The sequence below is a fragment of the Schistocerca americana genome, chromosome 6, assembly GCF_021461395.2.
Source record: "Schistocerca americana isolate TAMUIC-IGC-003095 chromosome 6, iqSchAmer2.1, whole genome shotgun sequence".
In the NCBI taxonomy this organism is placed as follows: domain Eukaryota; kingdom Metazoa; phylum Arthropoda; class Insecta; order Orthoptera; family Acrididae; genus Schistocerca; species Schistocerca americana.
Window position 1 is genome coordinate 300,572,579 of NC_060124.1, and position 23,321 is coordinate 300,595,899.

The following is a 23,321-nucleotide window of genomic DNA, read 5'->3' on the forward strand; positions in this document are numbered from 1 at the left end:
CAACACAAATACTCCCCGTCTCCTTCTATACTGATCCGCCTATTTGCTGCTATGTATCTATATGCCTCTGGTGAATGGAAGTCTGCTATTGGTTTGCAGGCGCCTTATAATTACAGTTTGCACCTGTAGGTTGTGCTGTCTTCAAGCTTCATTGTTAACCCTCTGCTACGGTCAGCTCCATATTGTTGCACCGAATTAGTTAGCGCCTGCAGCTAGGCAACAGAATGAATACATTTGAAGAGCGGGCTGCTGTCGGGCCTACCCAGACAATTCATGTCACTGAATTACACGTACGTAGTGACGTTCACCGCGTCACGAACGGTGCCCATACTAAGCACCTGCAATGTGAGTTAAAGACTTGGAGATATGGTACCACTGATGTGTTTCTGTTCTTCGTATTTCTTGTAGTTTTTGTGCAGTTTTCTTCTGAAACCTTAGAACAACTTACGATAACCACGGACGTCACATTACGGCGGGGAATGCATTTTTAGTATCATATCATATCACATCACCCTGAAAAAGAGAGTTGGTAGTGAAAGGGTTAAGGTGTACTACCACAGGTCATACAAATTGCCTATTGCCGACAATATAACGCGAAAATGATCCTGCCACACAAACTGCAGCCACATGTTCGACAACACTGCCGACCACTGTTGCCGGGCAATGTCTGCACCAATACGTTTCCGGACGAGTCTACAACACAGTGGAAATGAATCTATCTCCCCTGCATTTTCGATCTACAAGAAAAGATATTAGGAACAGAAAGATAAATCGGGTATCGTGGATTTTTTTTTTTTTTTTAAGCAAGTGAACTGCTTCTGAAACTTAACTCGTGAACTCATACTGGGGACATACCTTTCTTCCAGAAAGCTAAAACACTGTTTTGTATATTTCGTAAAAGCAATTCCTTCGGAAATTGTTAAGACCGATACTGATATGAAGGACTGTATACCAGTTACAATCACTCACTAGTTACCGGCGATAAATTCAGAAATATGATGTGCCTGTTTAAAGCGTACTTATCAGTATGCCTCCTGGCACCAGACATTTGCTACGTTTTGGTGGAAGAACGTCGAGGACTTAATTAAGTTATTTTGAAATAACAATCAAACTTTTATGTTAATATTTTGTTGTAGTTCGCCAGCTGAAAGACAGAACTACAAAGTTAAAAAATGTGATACATCTACCACTAGAGCTATAACATTTGAAAACTAATGTAGATACAAAACAGTAACAAAAAAAAGACAGGTTGTAAGTTGCTGCCTACCAACACAAAAAACGCGTGATGAGACCATAAAAAAGTCGAGAAGTCTTCACAACATGCGTGGAATATAAATATTGCTCACTATTTCAGAACTTTCACTATGTCAACAATGCTCTTTTTAAAGTTGTGGTTTTTGTATATATTATTTGATATTTTATGTTCGATAATTATGTATGTAGAAGTATGACATTTATGAAATTCATGGTGCTCTCGCCTATCCACTACTAAATTTCTGTAGATAACAAAACATCTTGTGCCTCTAGGTGCGCTCGTCATATTTAGAGCTGAAACGATATAATATTGGTCCATAGCTCAGATTATGCAGCGCTGTCGGCGTCGGAAATACGAAGGAAAGCTGAGAATAAGAGGGATCATTAACAGACTAGGTCAGACATGGCTTCGCTACACGAAATATTCTCCACCTTTGAAGGAAAACGCTGGCAATACCTTTGTAACTACCTGCAACATCTGCTCCGTCATCGTTATTTCCTCGCCCATATGCCAATATTGCCGTGTATTGCAGCCACATTTCAGCGATGTTGACGACAAAACTATTACAGTGACATCTTGCCATAAAATATGGCCATTTTAAACGCAGCTTAAGGACTGACGCTTACGCAGGAACAGTTGGATGTTCAGAGTACGGTTGGCACGTTCGACATGCAACACTCGCATAATTTTATATACCATTCATCTCCTCAAACTCGAATACTCTTCAATGTAGAAATTGGATCAATATACTCTGAAAGAGGTGCACCAAGTTTTGATTTTCGTTTTGTTCACAACACAATTTTAACACGATGTATGGAATGTTAGTTAATTAAGTGCTAGTATCTCTTAAGGTATGCGTATTAGACCCCACATTTACTGGACTTTTTTGCTTCGAATGATCCTGTCATATCGCTGAAAACTGACCATTCCTGCTGGGAGACGCTGTAGATGAAATAAATTTAACCTAAAAATACCCAGTACTTGCGTACACAATTCTCAAAATTGTAGTTACGAGTTTTCTTGAGCCTTACCACAGTATTTCAATAGTGGTCCGCTGTTACGCCTCGAAATGTTTCTTTTATAAAAAGACTGAAGCGAAGAAACGGTTATTACGATAGATGTATACAACACAGTGGCAACAGCTCATTTTCTTAAGCAAGGATTCAGCAGCAGTTTTCTGACGCCAAGGAACACTTGATTAACCTCGTTACATCCAGATGGTGTGGAAACAGAATAGAAAGATGAAACGGCAACAAATACGAGTATATTCGTGCTCGAGGCACACGACAAACTAAAGAAAAAGTCGCTCCTCCGTTGCTCTAGCACTGGTCGGAAAACTAACGTCGACTGTGCGGATCGGAAACTAGCAGTATTTACAGAAGAAAGACAGCAGGAAATTCCCAGTGAGATTTGTTCTCGCTCTTAAGTAAATTGACAGATGTAAAACAAAGGTAACAGTAGGAGTCGAATTTGTTGTGCGTTAGTGCACAGGAATACAAATGTCAGACACGAATTGAAGAACTAAGAAAATACGGCTGCAGTACTTTCCTCACAGAACCCACAAGCTATAAAAATAGTCTCTTCAAACAATGAAATAAGTGAAGTAGAGAGTACCAGGTTTTTTAATACACAGTATAAGGCGTCGTTTCCTCTCTTCTCTGCCGGCCGCGGTGGCCGTGCGGTTCTAGGCGCTGCAGTCCGGAACCGCGGGACTGCTACGGTCGCAGGTTCGAATCCTGCCTCGGGCATGGATGAGTGTGATGTCCTTAGGTTAGTTAGGTTTAAGTAGTTCTATGTTCTAGAGGACTGATGAGCTAAGATGTTAAGTCCCATAGTGCTCAGAGCCATTTGAACCTCTCTTCTCTTGTCTGCTTTACTACTATCCTCTCTGGTGATATTCTCCGGTCACATGTCTTTTCATAAGATATTTTTTAACTAGTGTTCATGATAGTAAACTGACTTCCATTACCCATTGGACTTTGTACTACTGATCGTTATGGATAGTTATCAATCACTATTGTCCTTTCACAACTCAGATTTCTCTCCTTTCTTCGGGATGGCTTGATACGAATACGGTTAATAAATTTTTCTGTTTCATAACGTTGAAATACAGTCATCGTAAAGAGAATGGTTATTTATTGTTCCAAGATTGATTACGGTAAACTCTTTACACGGAACTGTCTACTAAGTATCACGATTATTGCTCTAAATTTCACGCTGGAACTTTATGTTTCACCACGATAAACAAATACATGTCCTTCGATTCTACCCGCAACGTTAAGCTATTACTCATTTCTGTCTCCAAAGTGAGCCTCAGAAAACCGTCAACTGGCTCTATCCACGTACACTACGGTATACGTAATATGTTCACCCTCTTCGAAAGCCCACCAACGACAATCCTCGCACTCCTGCTCAAAGCGGTGTTGCTCCAATTCGTGGGTTAAACGCTGCAACAACGTATCTATTGCCCTGCGCCACAGTGGCTTACCTTTTCTTCCGCTTTATTGGAGTTCGGAATCACTAAAAATAACTAGACTGCACGCTGACGCTGCTACTGCGTTCTCTATTGAGCAGGAAGGAAGCCGCGACTTGTAGAGCAACGTGTAGTTCAAAAACGGCTCTGAGCACTATGGGACTTAACTGCTGAGGTTATCAGTCCCCTAGAACTTAGAACTACTTAAACCTAACTAACCTAAGGACATCACACACATCCATGCCCGCGGCAGGATTCGAACCTGGGACCGTTGTGGTCGCGCGGTTCCAGACTGAAGCGCCTAGAACCGCTCGGCCACTCCGGCCGGCGTAAATATAGTTCATTCCTGTGCTGCTTTTAATTGCAGCAGTACGAATGGAAGAAAAAACAAAGATGGAGAGAATGTTACACTTCACAGGTCACTCATTCGTGGTTGCTTCTTACGGTCTAATATTACTTTTGCGTAATATTTTCTCAGAAAACTAATAGTTGTCCCTTACGTGGTTTAACAAACTATCGGGAACTGTCACACCGCTGTTCTTACCGCTTTAGCGAATACACGCGAGAAGGGAACGTAATTAATGCATGTCAATACTCTCTTTCCGAATAGGCCATAAGGCGCAACGGTACCGATCGGTCGCCGTGTCATCCTCAGACAACAGGTGTCACTGGATGCGAGTGTGGAGGGGCATGTGGTCGACACACCGCTCTCCAGGCCGTATGTCAGATTCCGAGAACGGAGACCCTACTTCTCAATCAAGCGGCTCCTCAGTTTGCCTCACAAGGGCTGAGTGCACCCTGCTTGCCAACAGCGCTCGGCAGACCGAATGGTCACCCATCCAAGTGCTAGCCCAGCCCGACAGCGCTTAACTTCGGTGATCTGAGGGGAACCGGTGTTACCACTGCGGCAAGACCGTTGGCGCATGTAAAAACAGTTGAGTTAAAATTATACAGTTTATTTGTATCTGTAGTGTTTCGGGGTATTTGTAAACATACCAACACACCATTGGAAAGCCGTCGACAAGAGAGGCTCGTGAGTAAGTTGATTAAGGATAAATGTAGTGGGAAATGGAAACAGTGTGTTTTCCTCTCTTGTATGCAGTGAATGTGGAGCAGTGGTGGAGCCGGCGAGAAGGGGACCAGAAAAAATGGTATTACAACCACTGGTCGTCCGGGAGTGATTTGGGACATGGTGCAGCAAGTGCCTGAGTCCAAGAGCCATGCAGTAAACGACGCACCAACAAGGGCGTAATGAACCATTGAACAGCAGTAGTTGTTTATCTGGTTGGCTCTCTCAGGTCCTAAAGTACGCATGTACGGACGTTTCTGAATGTACTCAAGAGAATGGTATTACCGTAGCAATTGTTTGCTGTGTTGTTAAAAGAAATGGTTGAAATGTTGGGCAAAATATACCCGGACCACCAAACAACTACTCTGCGAAGAGAGGATAAAGGTAATACTTCTTTCATCCGGCGGTGTATTAGGGTCGGCAAAATATTGCCCAGTTATATCGGCCAGGGACGTAACTTCCCGCTAGTGCTGGTATAAGGTCCACCACAAACCCTACACAATATACGTCAGCAGGAGAAGAGGGAAAAATACACCACATATCCTATTAAAACTTCTATTGCATGAATGGTTGTTACCTTTTCTTTCACGTCGAGGTCAAGGGCGACCCAATACACCGACGGTAGAGTCTTCGTGGCTTCGTCCTGAGACACTGTACTGCCCACTAACACGACTGAAGAAATTACCAGCGACAGAGCGAAGATTCTGCCAACGACTGTTTCGAAACTGTGATTTTCAAGTTGCATTAATTGTAATTAAAAGGAAAGAGGATCAAAATGAATCTGTAATGTAATTCATGTGGCGCAAGTGTCAGTCTGCTGTTGTATGCTAGTAAGGTGATAGATTTTAACTCGTACAACACCAAGAAAATAAAAGCATTCTTAGTTGGACGTTAATTTCACGCCATATTTGGTTCTAAAGTGAAGAACTCTACTTCCAGAAGAGGATTTTATAACAGTTTAAATGAAGTGTATGTACGTGTATTTCCATTCAACTAGTAGAAAAATCTTGCTGTTTTTTATAATGTTCGAGATAGTTAACACACAGATAAATGAAAGTGGATTTGAATTTCACCAGTATACAGCATCTTTGACAGATTATCGTCGGAATTGCAGTTTTCTAGAGAACAAATGAATGAATTTTTCTTCAGTCAAGTCTTTATCTAATACAAGGATCTGCAGATTATCAAAAAAATAATTCGCTATTACTCTTCAGTTAACTGGCGTAGCCTACGCTCTGGTGGCATGACACCCGAGCACGGTCAAAGAGGTTACCTTAATGTCAAGATACCTAAATTCACTGCTTAGGATCAGAAGCGTAACGCCTCTCACTTATTCAGCTGACACAGTATGACTGTTTATAATAGTTTAAGTCTCCTTTTACTAATTATTCACTCAGTCTGCAGCGGATAGCCGCGACTCGCAGAGAGAACATTTGATGCACAAGATATTATTTACTACGGTGTGCTAATTTTCAAGAGAGTTGCTATCTCGAAAAGTATGTAAACAGACATCAACTAAACGACGTGGCTATACTCACAATGTTTGAATTTCTACCTCTTACGGATAAGGTACGATATTCTTCAAACAGCGTGATATAGTGAAAATAATGTCATTAGTATACTGGGTATTATTGGTTACTTGTATCTTTCCCACGTTACTGAAGAAAGGAAACCACGAAAGCCAAGAAATGAAACTGTTAGTAGCTTGATTTTTTACGGTTGCTAGCAAGTTATCGAAAATGAGTGTTGCTGAATAATGGACACCTTTCCGGACCAATGTAAGTGACTTTATGAAGATTAATTTTAATTCTAGTACTGATTCCATGAACCTAGCTGTTGGTTTGAAAAAGAGATATGTTATTTATAAAAGCAAGACATTATTGTTTGCGGACCTCAAATAGTTCGTATAACCCGCTTTTCGACCCGTAAAACTGTACCTTGGCTTAATTAATTATCCTACAATATCATCATGCAGACGTTATGAAAAGAAAGTAACCAAAGAACGATAACTTTTTATTTTTGTATCTTTTACCTTTGAAAACTACCGCAGTGTCAAGTGAGGAATATTTCAGGCGTCTCGGCATCTCTTTGTTAAACTCCTCCCAGTTTATTTATTATCGAGTAGTAATGCCAAGAAGTTAACACCGTCCACCTCTTCTACCTGTTTGCCACCATATTGTAGATATGTACTGGGAGGAAATCTCTTATAAGTCGTAAATTGCATATAATTGCCTTTTCAAATTTTAATGACAATCGAATTGTTTCACGACGTAATTTGGTACGTAAAATGTTGTCCACCAAGCACCCCTACATCTATAGATACGAGTAGCAACATTTGTGGACTACCATGTACAAAACAATTCGCTCTCCAAAGTAGACTACGCTTTGTATAGCTTTCCTGCGGTTGGCTCCTGAGTCCTGACAGAAAGGCAACGGCAGAACGAGAAACGGGGAACAAATACCAGCTTTTACAGAACAACACGGTCATTTGTTTCCAGTTGGAAATGAAATCCACAAACGACTTGTCCCATCAACGGACCGCTTCCGTGGGTGGCGTGCAGATATCAGAACATTTGTTGCTGCCTGCAATCTCAGCAGCCATTTTTTTCCTCGGGACGAAAAGGTTGTCTCTCATTTGGGCACGCACGACGGCTGTGTTGATGCTGGAAAGACATATGAACTGCAGTCGAAGATGTGTACCCCGTCAGTGTTGCGTAGTCTGCCGATTGTCCTGAAAAGCTAAGCTTTCTGTTAATAATGCCAACAGCTACTGTACCAGTAATGCACTCTTAATGGACACAGAGATAGAATCATCCGTCAAACGTTTTCAGAATACGTTCTCAGCGACCCGACAGAGAGATTCATCAAGGCATGTAGTAACTGGATTTCTCTCTTTCCGTTTCATAAGCTTTTACGCCAAAAAAAATCTCACTCGCAACAGTGTGTACACGTAATTTTAAAAGTGCCTGACAAGCCTTTTAGCTCTAACCTAATTATTGGTAATTTATTTTTCGTACCTCTGACATACAAATAGCCGAAATAAATAAAAATTTCATTTCAATAGAGAAGACAATGGCGTATAACGCTGCGACATGCACCTGCTGTGTAGTTGGCAGTAGCATATTTTTGTTGGCAGTAAGAACCATAATCATTTAAAATGATCGCGTAGTCACTGGGATGTAGTGATCACAAAACTGTTAGTAGTACAAAAATTTTCTGTTTGGATCGCAAAGTATTTTTATTAACATACGATTGATTTCAATGCCTTACGCACGATTGTAATGTATACAATGTTTGACTGCGTGTAACTCGTCTCGTTCTCTGCTTTTTATGATACTATCGTCCACACTAACTCATAGCCAGATATATCTGATTACGGTGATTAAGGCACTGAAAACCGTTATATGTTAGTAAAAATAGTTTGCAATTGAGACAGAAATAAAATATTACTTCAGGTTGAATAACAAGTATTCTGTTTTTGTTCTACTGATTTTTGTTTATTTCAGACTAGTTTTCTGCTTACTGGGCCATCTTCAGGAAACAGCTGATTAGTATCTGAAAGGGACACTAGTTCTTGGGTTACAGTATAAGTAAGGATACATTCACTTGCATGGAGTGTTATGCATCAGACTTGTTTCTCAACGTTGAGATTACAATTTACACAATGGACAATGTTAATCACAATAATTAATTAAATGCACAATATTGCAGGTTAAATGATTATAATGCTAAATTTTGTGAGGTCCTGACACTGTCTGAGAAATTTTTAAACTGAACGCTCCTCATTTATGTTCTGCAAAAAACATGCTTTTTAACATTGTCAACTAAGCCTTAAGCAGTGGACAGCATTATACACATTATGTTATTGTGTATAATACTGTCCATTGCCTAAAGTCTGCTTAACAATGTTAAAACAAACATGTTCGTAGCAAAATATAAATGAAGAGTATTCAGTTTAACAGACTGCTGCACGTGTTGGAAAATATGTACCAATGATGTGTCGCTGCTTTGAGCAGTGGTCTGTGGCACATTCCCTCACCTGTAGACCAGGTTCTGGACGTCCGCACGGTACAGGCGCATGTCGACATCAACACATCCCGACCGACCGAACATCATCCAGCGAAGAAATTTGAGTATTTGTTGCGACTGCTGTGTCACCGAGGACTACTGGAAACACTCTGCTTGCAGCAGGACTAAGATCACACGTACCTCTGCCAGGACTACCACTGGCATCAGGACGCTGCCCAACACGGCTACTCTGGTGTCTTGAAAGCGTCGACTGGAGAGTGGAATGGCTCTCCGTTGTCTTCAACGATGAGAGTAGGTACAGGCTGTACGCGAATGATAACGTACTCGTGTATAGAGTACGCTTGGTGAGCGGCCAATTCCATAATGTATTTGCCCACGTGCCACCGCAGGCCTCCTTGACTGGGAAGTCACCATTTGCAGTTCGAGACCACATTTGGTGTTTCTGCAGGGTAGGTAACCAGTGACCGTTAAATTGCACGGGTTGTTACTGCCATTTCTTCGACAGGAAGGTGATGTATTTTTCAGCAGGACAATGCACGTCCACATACGGATTCTGCAAGACAACGTGTTCTTCGCGGTGCGCAACAACTTCCCTGATAGCAAGAGCAGCAGAGCTCTCGTCAATTGAAAACCTGTGGGACATGGTGAAGTGGGAACTTACTCGTCCTCCAGAGCCTGCAAAAACAATTGCCGAATTGCAACAAAGGGCGTAAGGTGCTCAGTACATTTAGTTGCAGGATGGAATTCGGTACCCTCATGATCGCTTGCAAGCGGGAAACACGGCTGCTTTACCGCCAGAGGGAGCTACAGTGCATTGATGCGACATTTGGGGCACCCTTTACTGAGATATTTGTGTTTCATTTGGTCTGAATTTGTTGACATATAGTCCTACAATGGCCAACGGTCTTGTTGCAGTGATAACACCAGTTCCTGTCAAATCACCGAAGTTAAGCGCTGTCGAGCTTGTTTAACACTTGGACGGGTGACCGTTCGTGTGTGCCGAACGCTGTTGGCAAGTGGGATGCACTCTCTTTCTGTGAGACGAATTATTGAGTACCTATTTGACTGAGAAGTAGCGGTTCCGGTCACGAAAGCTGACAGGGGCCAGAGAGCGGTGTGCTGACCACATACCCTTCCATATCTGCATCCGGCTACGCCTATCGTCTGAGGGTGACACGGCGGTCGGTCGGTACCGTTTGACCTTCCGAGGCCTATTCGGACGGAGTTTGGTTATGTATATTCCTACAATGATTAGCAACGTGTCACATCAATCCATACGTACTATAAAAATCTTTGTATGTATATATCTACATTGTGTGTGTGTGTGTGTGTGTGTGTGTGTGTGTTGCATATCTCCTCGGTAACCGCTGGACAAACCAAACTCGGTATACATATCCCTTACTCCACATATCCCCTACCACCTACCTATCGTAGTTACGGAGATATGAGTCGTAAATAATGAGATTCGTGAGAAAATGGCGCATAACCCATGGAGTTTTAATACATTTATTCTTTACTGCTAAGACACCTCTACTGTCGAGTCAAGTTAAGGAAATCGCTGACATTTGGCAGCTTTCAAATGCGAAACGCAAACGGCTGTAGGGGAAGACAATTGTTATCTATGAAGCTATGAGGAGGCGTTGCCTTAGAGACGTTTACAAAATCGTGTTGTAGACACGCGAAGCATTTGCGCCAGCGGACTGAGATTGTCCGGGAACGTGTTTCTTAATTTGGGTACTGTGTTTATTCATTTGTGCATTATACATATTTCTTTGTACGACTGTTTCGTAATTTAAATGGTGTTTTCACGATTACATGGAAATGAACGTTTTTCGATACTTCTCTACTTATGCAGTTAATTTTTTGTTTTCGTTTCTAATAGAAAATTGGCAAAATGAATACCCGAGAAACGCCGGGTTTGTCAGCTAGTTGTCAACAAAGTGGCTTTGTCCTTGTGGGTGTCGCATTTTCTTCCAGCAGTGTATATTCCACAGCAGAGAAGACTGTTCTGGCGTGGCTGAATAATTTACTGAAACCTCTTGTTAGTATCCGTTCTCGAAACATCTTAAACGTGTATTGTGTCTGCAGGTCTCACACGGATCTCTGTAAGGAGCTCGCAGTAAAGTAGTCATGTGTGAATTATAGCACATTCCCACGAGCAGCAGGCGGATACGGAGGTGTGATGCTATCGCCCTGGGAGCTCGAGAGCCGCTGCTGGGGCAGGCAACCTGTTCTCCAAGACGCAGTCTCTGCTGGTTACCTTCGCGCTACACGGCGTGTTGTGGACGAAAACACGTGTGGGACACCTTACAGAAATCGATTTGTAGAGCACGGTTCTGTATTTCATCTCATGGGATTACGAACATGTCACAACCACGACACGAAACGCGTAGGTTGTTACGTAACTTTATTCTGTGAATATTTAACATTTTAGTGTCAACAGGTGTCACTGTCACCTCATCTTGTATGAATGATAACATTCTATCACAGTGGCTTCTACAGGATGAACTTGAACGTCCCTTAATTTTTCTTTCATTACTTCCCAGTTTCGGCTGTGGAACCATTTTCAACTAATAGTATACTTCGTCAGGAAGTACGCCAGCACGTTCTTTCTCTCTTAACTGGCGTACAACGAGGGGACTTCAGAAAGTAAGCTGCATACGTCATCTCACCATATGGCACAAGAGTGGCACATTGGCAGAAGACAGTACACACACTTTTTATCCAAAACATTATGACGACTGCCCACCGCGACGTCGGATGCCGTCTCGTGGCGTTGCGGGAACGTGAAGCAGTAGCAAAAGTATGTAGGCGGAACAGACACGAATAGGGGATCGCCCTAGCAAAGATATGGGCTGCAAATGGGGAAATCCATTGAGATAATCCACTTTGACAGAGGGAAGATTATTATTACGCAGAGCCTGTGAACGAGTATCTCGAAAAACGGTGAAGCTGGTCGAATGTTCACGTGCAACTGTCGTTAGCATGTACGGAAAGAGGTAGAGGCGCAGTGAAACTACCACTAAGCGCTAAATGATTGGACGTCCACGAATCTTCACAGAACGTTGGGTTCGGAGACTTGTCTGCTATGTAAAGTAAGATACGTTGTGATCTGTGGCATCTCTTCCTAAACAGCACAATGCTGGTGCACGCACAAGTGTTTCGGAGCACACCGGTCATCGTACGTTGTTGAACACGGAGCTCAGCTAGAGACCACCCCTACGTTTTCACATGTTGACCCAACGACATCGCCAGGTAAGGTTACAATGGGCACAGAACCACTGGGATTCGACCGTCGATCAATCGAAACGTGTCGGCTCTTCGGGTGAACCCCATTTTCGCTACGGTTTGTTGCAGGATGGCATTCGGTGAGGTCGCTGATCGTCTCCATAAACACCATCATCGAGGTGACTCGAGAAGTGCAGCGCGTCACGGACGCAGGCTAGTGGGACAAGTATTATGTTATGGCAGACATTCTCCTGCGCTTGCATGGGACCTGTGGCAGTAACCGAAGTCGCGCTGACAGCTGCAAACCACCCACATCCCTTCATGCTTGATGTCTTCCCCGACGATGATGTAATCTTTTAGCAGTATAATTGTCCGCGTCTCGGAGCCAGAACCGTGCTACAGTGGTTTGAGGAGCAGTATAGTGAACTCAAGTTGATGTATCGGCTACCAAATTCACCTGATGTAAATCTTATGCTATCCATCCCGGTCGTTATCAGGCACCATCACCGCGCATGCAAATCAGCGGCCTATTATTTACGTGAACTGTGCATAAACACCTAATGGCACATACCTCCTCAAACCTACCAAGAAACTGTCGCATTCCTTGAAACGTCCCCTTAGAAAAATTATGAAAGACAGTGCTGGTAAACTTCTACGTTATTTGATACAGAGACAGCTGAACGTACTGAGACAGTTCTCTCTTTACTTATTCTGATCATCAATAAACTGACACACAATACTTTTAGCGCAACGCAATCTGACTTTCAATAATCCCTACAAAAGAATGGCCCTGACAAACAATAACCTATGCCTTTCATGAATCACTCACCTCACAAAAATCTTCGTTACTCTAACTACTGCAATACAGCGAGCGCCAATACTGCCAGCTAAATAAAAGATTCTAACTACGGCACTAACAACTGATAGGCATAGTTAGCAAATGAAAGATTTTGATAGAGAACAAACAATGTATTTACCTTAATAATGTTCAAAAGTCATCATATATATATATATATATATATATATATATATATATATATATATATATATATATATCAGTTCATGATATCCAGTCTTACAAATTTCCATTTTCTGGCGGACACACGTCCAGATCGACGCTTTCAAAACTCTGGCATCTCTGTCCCTGCATCCACCACTGCTGGCGGCGCACCTCCAACTGCGCAACGCTACGCGCTGTTCACATCCAACTGCCCAACACTACAATAGCGAATATTCCAACAATGCCAACCAGCCACAGACTGCACACAGCACAGTCAGTGATTTTCATACAGAGCGCTACGTGGCGTTAGCAACACAAAAACCTAAACAGCCTACTTACATCCTGATGTGCAGAATCAGTGATGTATCTCGTTCCCAAGACAGACAAACGTTCCAAAGACAGACAAACAAGCTATCAAGCAGGTGGTCATAATGTTTTGGATCATCAGTGTACACGTGCCATGGGTCCTGCAGTCACAATTCTGCCGCGGTACGGATAGCAGACCCAGCGCCGAAGGCGAGTGGAATGATACGGTCTTTAGAAAAGTACTGCAATTTTGAAGTACGTGAGACAGTACTATTCTTGTGGGCAAAACGTCTAAATCGTGCACAAATTCACCGTGGAATTCTGACGGTATGTGCGCCAAATGCAGTGTCGAGTCCAGGCGCAGCGCAATGGTACCAACAAGTCGACCAAGGCCGCACAGACTGTTGTGATACTAACAGGGAAGCGAGGCTGCCAACACGACAGAGCAAAATGTCCACACAGTGGGGGAAGAAGTCTTGGGCACACAGATTTTCCAACGACGAGTACTTCATACAGTTGCCCTCGAGTAGCATATTGACAGTGGAGCCAATTTTTATCGTCGAGGAATTGAACGACTGGTAGAGCTTTCCGACCGTTGGTTACAGAGACTGGCGACTAATTCGAAAAATTATGTCGGACATCTGAGTCATTTTGAAGTGTAACGCAGCTTTCAATAAAATTTATTTGGCCTGCCACAACAACATGTAACTCACTTTTTACCGTATCTTCGTAGCATATAATTCACCAGCTGGTAATCCATCACGTTCGTACAGGGTCGAGCAAACCTGTCCAATCTCCCGCCTGCCGGCCGGTCGCACACAGCTGTGACTCCTACAGTATTGAAACGCGCGGACACTCTCATTCGCGCTGATCGACGGATCAGAATCAAACACCTCACTGCTCAAATGGTCCTCTGTTTTGGTAGTCCTGACACATTCGTCCGCCAGTTGGGGTAATCAAAAATTTGTGTCACAATAGGTTCCACGCCGTCAAGGACCTTAAAGAGCAACGAAGGACCATCTGTGTGAAACTGCTTGCGCGTTACGAGGCTGATCGTGGCAATTTTTTGTCGGAAACTGTCACTGACCCCCACACCCTCTCTAAAGAAAAAAGTCAGTGCTGCACCCTCAGCCGGTAAAGTCATGGTGAAGGTCTTTTCTGACTCTCAACGGGTTAGTCTATTTGATTTCCCTCATACTGCAAAAAACATCTCTGAAGTGTATAGTACTACCCTCAGGAATCTGAAGAAACTACTTCAATGTGTTCGTCGCCACAAAAATGCAAACCAACCTCTCCTGCATAACAACGCAAGGCCTCAGACAAGTTTGCGCAAACGAGAGGGGCTCACAAAACTTCATTGGACTGTTCTCCCTCACCCACCCTACAGTCTCAATGTTGCACCTTCCGACTTCCATTTGTTTGGTCCGATGAGGGATGCACTCAGGGGGAAGGCAATACATGAATTATGGGGAGGTTATTGATTCAGCAAGACGTTAGTTCTGGCACAGACCGGTGGAGTGGTACCATAAAAGCAGACGGGCCGTCCCAGTAAGGTTGCGTAAGACCGACGCGATGAACGGAGATTATGTAGAAAAATTGGATTTTGTAGGCAAAAGAGAGGGGAATAATATGGTGCACTGGAGTCATGCACGAAACCAACCTGCTCTCCGTAAAGAAATGTGGTGCATGTGTTATTGCACGGCCTTCGTACTTTCATTGTGAGACCATTAAAGAGCCTTCTCTAAGTACTTGGAGCACATCCGATGTAATTTTCGTTTGTATTTAACGTCCAAAGGAATACTTTCGCCGGCCTGTGTGGCCGTGCGGTTCTAGGCGCTTAAGTCTGGAACCGCGTGACCGCTACGGTCGCAGGTTCGAATCCTGCCTCGGGCATGGATGTGTGTGATGTCCTTAGGTTAGTTAGGTTTAATTAGTTCTAAGTTCTAGGCTACTGATGACCTCAGAAGTTGAGTCACATAGTGCTCAGAGCCATTTGAACCATTTTTGAATACTTTCCGTAGAAAAGTCTCAGAGGATGCGTTGGTTTGTTGAAGAGATGAGAGGGGAGAGTAAAGAAATCTAGCAGGCAACATTCGGACGACATACGAGCAGCACGAGAACCGATTTATAGTAGGCGAGTGTTGCCTAGTCCAGGCTCGTAGGCCGCGCTGGCGCCAGAGAGACACGATGAGTGAGGTCAGCCGCGGGAAGTCTCCCCGGTGGCTGGCGCCAGGCCACAATGCATGCGGCGCCAGTTCCATTGCCTGCATAACGCATGGCACGTGGCGTTCCCTCTGGGTTACCGTGTGCATCATAAATGAATGCCATACACACAGGCACACGCACACACACACTCAGAGAGACACAAAAGTACGACCACAGAGCTCACATCTTACACTAGTCTGAGTAGTCAAATGCCTTCTTGAGGAATTTTATGATACAAAGTTGAAAGTTCTCAATCATACCTCACGTTCTGCAAAGACGGCTTAATGATACTGTCTAAAGTACGTCCACACACTTCAACAAGACTATGCGACCAGGCAAGAATTAGATACTTCAGCATATATTCTGTTTGTTGGTCGACGAGAACCTGCCCCATCTGAATGCTTGCATGTTCAAATTGACCACTGCAAACAAAGTTTCCTCAAACGAAGGTTAGTGCCAAAAGAAAGGTTTATTTTTGCTGTTTGTGTAGTGTTGAGGAAATAATGCTGACACTAGGGCAATGTCCTCGTGGCCCTCCTCCCGCGGCACGTATCTAAATAAAATGCAGCTAGCAACAAAAAAAAAAAAAAAAAAAAAAAAAGTGAAACCTTATGGGGCTTAACTCCTAAGGTCATCAGTCCCTAAGCTTACACACTACTTAACCACCCATGTCCGAGGAAGGACTCGAACCTCCGCCGGCACCAGCCGCACAGTCCATGACTGCAGCGGCTGAGACCGCTAAGCTAATACCGCGCGGCCGCAGCTAGCCAGTTATGGGATATTTTAAAGTAGGGAAACAATTCTCAAATTATATTTGAATTAAAAACAGTGAATTAGTCAATAACACGCTCGGTGCTTGCGTGCTTTGTGATGCAAGAGCTTTGACCTCGATTTTTTTGAGAATGGAAACATAGCACCCCTTACACAGGAGTTTCTTTCGAGTGGCCCCCGACTAAAATGGTGAAATTCGTCGAAATATTGAACCGCAGTGATGTAGCTCATCAACCTAGGAAAGTACGAACGTGATGGATTATCTCCTGGCTATTATGTGCTACGAGGATACGATAAAAAGTAATAGATACCTCTCCCAACGACTCACCGTCTTTTCGTTCACTGCCAGGTCTCCCCGGATATTCCGCAAGAGGTTATGCATATCTTCGATGCTCTGGTTATCCACCGATAGAAACTCAATGGCAGCTCTCTGCTTGGCACGGCACCTCCGTTACAAACGCCACTTTGAAAGCTATCGGAACTTCTTGAAAATATAGGGGCTGAAGCTTGAATATTCTACAATGTCCCACAACAAATTCCACGTTTCTTCAGCCGAAATTGGCCGAGAAAAAAATGTGTTGCGTTACTTATTGTACGCCCCTCGTACTTGGACTGAAAAAGTAGATTTACACTAAATCTCGTGAGAGGTCATTTAAAGATCCCTTACTGTACCGGTGATATTCGTTTATTTGTGAACCTTTGCAGTCGCCCATTAGATGCCGATGAGTATGCCACGCTTCATTGGACCTTCGTCTGCCCCTAAGCCAGTCGAGAACAGTAAAGACGGTGCCGGACGTACGTGAAGTCGTGTTTTGTGAAGTTATTTGCGTGTGAAGCGTGAAGTGGGTCGGCGATTCATAATCAACCCTGACAGTGTATTGCGATTGGTTGAGATATACGACGAACTCCTCTTCGTGAAGATAATAATGGTGCAGAAGATGAATCATTCGCATATTTTCTGGTATCTATTGTAGTGCAATATGTAAACCCGTGTCTGTAAGGTTTCTATTTAATTATCTTGAATTCTTGAAACGGCCTTTAGCCATGTTCTGTAAATCTTTATCTTAAAGTTGTCTTTAATTATTCTTTAGTAATTCCTTGGGACTTCAGCCAACAATATACTTGAAGTTTTCTTAAGATGTTTTCCGTTATACTGTGTAAAGGCTTATATTCAAAGCCTCTTTTTAAAGTTCTACTCTAACACATAATTACGATGTTAGTGATGATAATGACGAACAGCTCACTGCAAGTGGTAGTGATATAGCAGTTACGAGAAAAGGCGCTGGAAGTAGTGATTTCTAACCTTCTTATGATGAGAAGTTTAAAGTAGAAATTGTCAAATGGTGTTTTGACGAAAACACACTAGAGAACATATACGACGATTATCTCATCAGAAGTTTCAACACTTATGAAAAGTTACACATGTTATACAATGTTTATATTACAAACAATATTTAATAATCGATGTGAAGGGTCACTTACGCCACCTGTTGACCAAGCACGTAACCGCCCATCGGCGCTTCTGCTGCATTGCCGCTCAGTGTTTCCTGATGGGACGTAGCTGTAACAGCTCCATGGACGAACTCGCCTCTACTCCGGGCCACGCTGTTGGTACTATGGAGTTTTTATTTACTCTATTTTGTATGTCTGACAAGCTAATAAGGCACCTTTGTTTTATAAATGGAGAGTGCTCTCGTTATGGTAGTGCGATTCATGCATAGTAATATTTTTTCCAGACGGTATGTAAGAAAATATATGTTTTTCCACTTGTATCTGGTCGACTGACATACTAGCGGTCCTCTCCTGGTATAATGTAGATCCAGATATGACAGCTAGACTGTGACGAAAGCCGTCATTGACAAAATTAAATATTTCAACACGTGATCTCGGTTGCAAAAATTCGTAGTTATCACATGTCAATCTCCTGAAAAGATAACGTATACTGAAGACTAAAAGCAATATTAACAGCCTGCCGAAGTGGCCGTGCGGTTAAAGGCGCTGCAGTCTGGAACCGCAAGACCGCTACGGTCGCAGGTTCGAATCCTGCCTCGGGCATGGATGTTTGTGATGTCCTTAGGTTAGTTAGCTTTAACTAGTTCTAAGTTCTAGGGGACTAATGACCTCAGCAGTTGAGTCCCATAGTGCTCAGAGCCATTTGAACCAATATTAATAGCGAACTGAACTGTGTGGTAATGAAAAGAGAAGGAAATACAGTTTTCAAAGAAAATCGTATGCTGAAGTTCAGTGTTATCAATCTGCGTGTAAATGTGAGTTTGATGACGCGCGAGAATGCGGTTGATCCGTTCCTTACTGGAATTTACGGCATTGGGCGTCGGACGTTGCCAGAAACCTCGAGTGTAAAAACTTCACAGCGTCACTGGGATTTATTACTAATTTGAAAAAAGTTGTTGAGGATAATGTCACGCCACATAACTACGCTCCAAACACGAAAAGATAAGGACGACGAAGACCACATGATGCGAAGAGTTCAAGCATTTGTTTTTGGAAGTCAGTGCGCGTATCACGACAGAAAACATCTAAATCAGTGCAGCACACGGCTGGACGATCGATTTTGCTGTATCAGTGGACGGATGTCTGGCAGACAAACTTAAAACATACTTCAAAGAACCAAATGGAACGTTGGGGCCCCACGTGGTAAGGGAAATGGAATAACAATACGCTCCGAATGCCTTCCTAGATGCAAGTATTAGCGGGAAAATGACGACAGATCATCTGAGAAGTTTTTCATGCCAGTTTTGAATCCAAATCTGGCGACAAAATCATTACTACTTTGTCACTCCTGGAAGCCTTTGGAAGAAAAAATGAAGTTTCAAAACTCATTCCGCCTGAAACTACAAAATATTCCTTCAGGCAATATAAAATGAAGTCAGATGAATAACAGAGTTCCCTAAACTAAATTCAAGGAACATGCAGCCGAAACTGTAGCACAGATTCTTTATCATGAAAACGCATTCTATTATTTACAGTCAATTATCTGCGCTTTGGGACAGTTGGCAGAACACTGGCTACGGTATCGGTGAACCAGTGGACAACTTCAGAATTATCAGTGACGTGGTGTTTAGCACCGAAATTATAGCCTGAAGCGACAAAGAAACTGGTATAGACATGCGTATTCAAATACAGAGATATATAAACAGGCAGAATACGACGTTGCGGTCGGCAAAGCCTATATAAGACAACAAGTGTCTGGTGCAGTTGTTAGATCGGTTACTGCTGCTCCAACGGCAAGTTATCAAGATTTAAGTGAGTTTGAACGTGGCGTTGAAGTCGGCGTACAAGCGATGGGACACAGCATCTCCGAGATAGCGATGAAGTGGGGATTTTCCCATACGACCATTTCACGAGCGTACCGTGAATATCAAGAAACCGGTAAAACATCAGATGTCTGACATCGCTGCGGCCGGAAAAGATCCTGCAATAACTGGACCAACGACGACTGAAGAGAATCGTTCAAATTACAAAAGTGCAACCCTTCCGCAAATTGCTGCAGATTTCAATGCTGGGCCACCAACAAGTGTCGAAACATCATCGATATGGACTTTCTAAGCCGATGGCCCACTCGTGTACACTGCACGACATAAAGATTTACGCCCGTGAACACCGATACTGGACTGTTAATGACTGGAAACGTGTTGCCTAATCGGACGAGTCTCGTTTCAAATTGTATCGAGCGGACGGACGCGCACGGTTATGGAGACAACCACATGAATCCTTGGACCCTGCATGTCAGTAGGGGACTGTTTAAGCTGGTGGAGGCTCTGTAATGGTGTGAGCCATGTGCACCTGGAGTGAATGGGATCTCTGATACGTCTAAATACGACTCTCGACAGGTGACACGTACGTAAGCATCCTGTTTGATCCCCTACATCCATTCATGTCCATTGTGCATTGCGATGGACTTGGGCAATTCCAGCAGGACAATGCGACACTCCACATCTCCAAAATTGCCACACTGTGGCTCCAGGAACAGTCTTCTGGGTTTAAACATTTCCACTGGCCACCAAACTCCCCGACATGAACATTGTTGAGCATCTCTGGGATACCTTGCAACGTGCTGTTCGGCAGAGATCTCCAACCCCTCCTACTCTTGTGGTTTTATGGACCGCCCTGCAGGATCCATGGTGTCAGTTCCCTCCAGCACTACTTCAGACATTAGTGCTGCGGCACTTCTGCGTGCTCGTGGGGGCCCTACACGACTTTATTTGGCTTTTCAGTTTAGAATTTCCAATGACCACATGTGAGCAAGTTGCTTTTGTTCACTGTGCCTTTTGTAGTCATTCATATTGCTTCGAGCAATTTATTGAATGTCCTCACTTACAAGTATAGTTAGAACACCTGCACTGCGTCTGGCTTCTACAGCGGCATCTGTAGTGAGATTTACTGCACGACTGCAGAGTCTTGCAGAAAAAGGACACTCAACAGTACGTTGGGAGATACGTAATGGGTCTGTAACCAAAATTTCGGACAAATATATTCGAACGCAAATAGTCAGTATTCACCGTAGGCCATTATAATTGCAGCACCACGAAGGCGGCGTGCAACAAACGTCAATTTAGCATGAAGACTACTCCAAGAAACCGTACAAGGCTGATAGAAGAAACGCCATATACATTTCATATATAAAAAAAAATTACGGAGCATATTTTTCATTCCAAATCGCATTTAGATAACGGTTGTTTGTGAAGAGTTTGTGTTGTGCTTCGCCAAAGCAAGAAAAACGCAATTCGACAGTAGAAGGATCGTGGCAAGTCGAGGCCTCAGTTCATCGTTCCGCGATATTGCTGCTCGTTTTCGTCGGTATCCCACGATTGACATACGAATATTGAATCGATGTGCTCAGCAGGGCCGTGGTCAATGCCATGCTGTTCGTCAACGGCCCCACGCGGACAGAGTCAGAGCGGACAGACTTGGCGCGCTACACTCGGACAAGCAGTATCTTACAACTGCATCATGTACCTCGAGTCACAATGTGGGCTTACTAGGAGCAGGAGAAATATTCCAAAGCGGACAGATGCTACGAGCACAAAAAGGTCTGACAGCAAAGTGAGGAACCAGCTGCTTCAATCCTCCTTCCGCTTCCCTCACAAAAAATTTTGGCATGCGAACATTTGCTCACTCTTTTAATATAAAACATTCTAAATCCTTTCACCGAGTCTCTCTTCCCAGTTAAGCCTTTATTCATATTCAGCATCTCCCTCTCTCTGCAACCGTCTATGTATATGTCTCTCCCACTGTCTCCTTTTTCGCCACACTGATTTACGGTACGTCCCTCTCCCACTGTCTCCTGCCTCAACGCCGTTTCCATCCGACTTTCTGTCCCACCGCCACTGACTCGACCATTCCTCGACACCTCAAAAATTCCGGGGTGGGGAGGAAGGGTGGGGGGGAGAGGGGAGGGAGGTGTCCAACTTACTTTTTCCTCTATACCCACGTGTGGAAGGATTCATACCAGCCAGGCCTATGTATTCTCCCCACTCATCTGTATTTTTTTATTTCCATTGTCTTCTCTCTCTTTTCCTCCCACTGCTTCTATCTCTATCCATCTCTCTTGCTCTTTTACTGCCACTGCCTCTCAGTAACCACTAATATCTTCTCTCTCGTTGACTCTAACTGCTGTTTCTTCATCTACCTCTCTCTCTTTCATTGTAGCCTCTGTCTTTCATCCCACTGGCACTGTCTCCTCTCTCTTCCACCGTCACCGTCTCTGTGTTAGTCCCTTTCAGAGCTAAAAAGAGTAAATACTTTCTTATGCCAAAGTTTTTGGTCAGATGAATCTTTGAGAACACCACGTACAAAAACATCTGTGAAGTGTTTATAAACATGTGTGTGCAAATGTACATCTTGAATGAAGTGACATGTACTAAAACGACGGAGAAAATAATGTTTACCGGTACTAAAACATTAAAAATGGTTTCCTTGGATGATGTGGTAAGTTTACACTGTTCATTTTCCACTATTTTGCACGTATTTTCCGCGTCTGACTTACGAAATTCATAACCTAACATTAAACCTTTTCGTGACAGGAATATGCATATCACCTCATTCAGGAGAAGAAATAAAACATGTATTAAGACAAATTACACCTGACGATGGACCCACAGGGTCCGAAATGCATCGTGTAGCTAATAAAACACGAAAAAGTTGTGACTGAAGGCGTTGTTTAATTCATACCTCCAATGTTTTGAATACAGTTACGTTTTAAGCTGCAAAATATGGATAAAATTAAATCTCATTTTGTCACAATCCCTTTCAATGACCGTCCATCACGGTCACTCAACACACACTTTCATCCGAATTGTGATATAGCGGATGATGTTTTTTTTTTTTTTTTCAATTTCCCTGAATGCGGTGTAAATCTTCGTTACGGTGCCTCTTGAAACACGAAACACTTCGGCTCACGTAGATAGATGGAAGCGGTCGCCATAGGAGCACCTCTAGTTTTTCCGTGTTCAAATTCACTTAGCACCAACATTTCCACTCACAACTACAAAGTTGACGACTGACACCAGAAACACATAGGACATTGTACAGGTGTCGTTTGTGATCGAATGCAATAACGTAACCGGAAGGCTTGGCTAGCATCTGCGTTTATGTTCAAGCACGTGTTTCTAGCGCTGTTTCCATATTTTTGCCCATATATTCTACCTGCTATACTATATACGCACAATAAGGAAATTTCGTTATTTCCAATCCTTCCTGGCATTGCGATTTTAGTGGCCATCAGTGTTGGTTTATGTAGTCTCACGTTATGTCGCTCCGGATTGTGATGATTATGATCAGCTGTGTATATAATATGGGCAATACTTTGAAGCGAAATGGATCGAACGTGTGATTCATTAGTACCGAAAGTGTATGAATACTTGTTCGGACGTTTCTGAGAGAACGTGGTGCGCCTGGAAAGAAAATGTAAGACGTCAGTGCGACCTGGCCACAGCTCCAAGTTCTGGAGTGAGCATCGCAGCAG

General features: G+C 43.3%; 1 protein-coding gene and 1 pseudogene across 1 annotated transcript in view; both read right to left on the minus strand.

The window, feature by feature from the left end:
* The window catches only part of LOC124620107 (kinesin-like protein KIF26A), a 455,794-nt gene that overhangs the window by 218,792 nt on the left and 213,681 nt on the right, over positions 1-23,321 (minus strand). The window lies entirely within an intron of this gene.
* LOC124620412 lies at positions 4,532-4,649 on the minus strand (annotated as a pseudogene).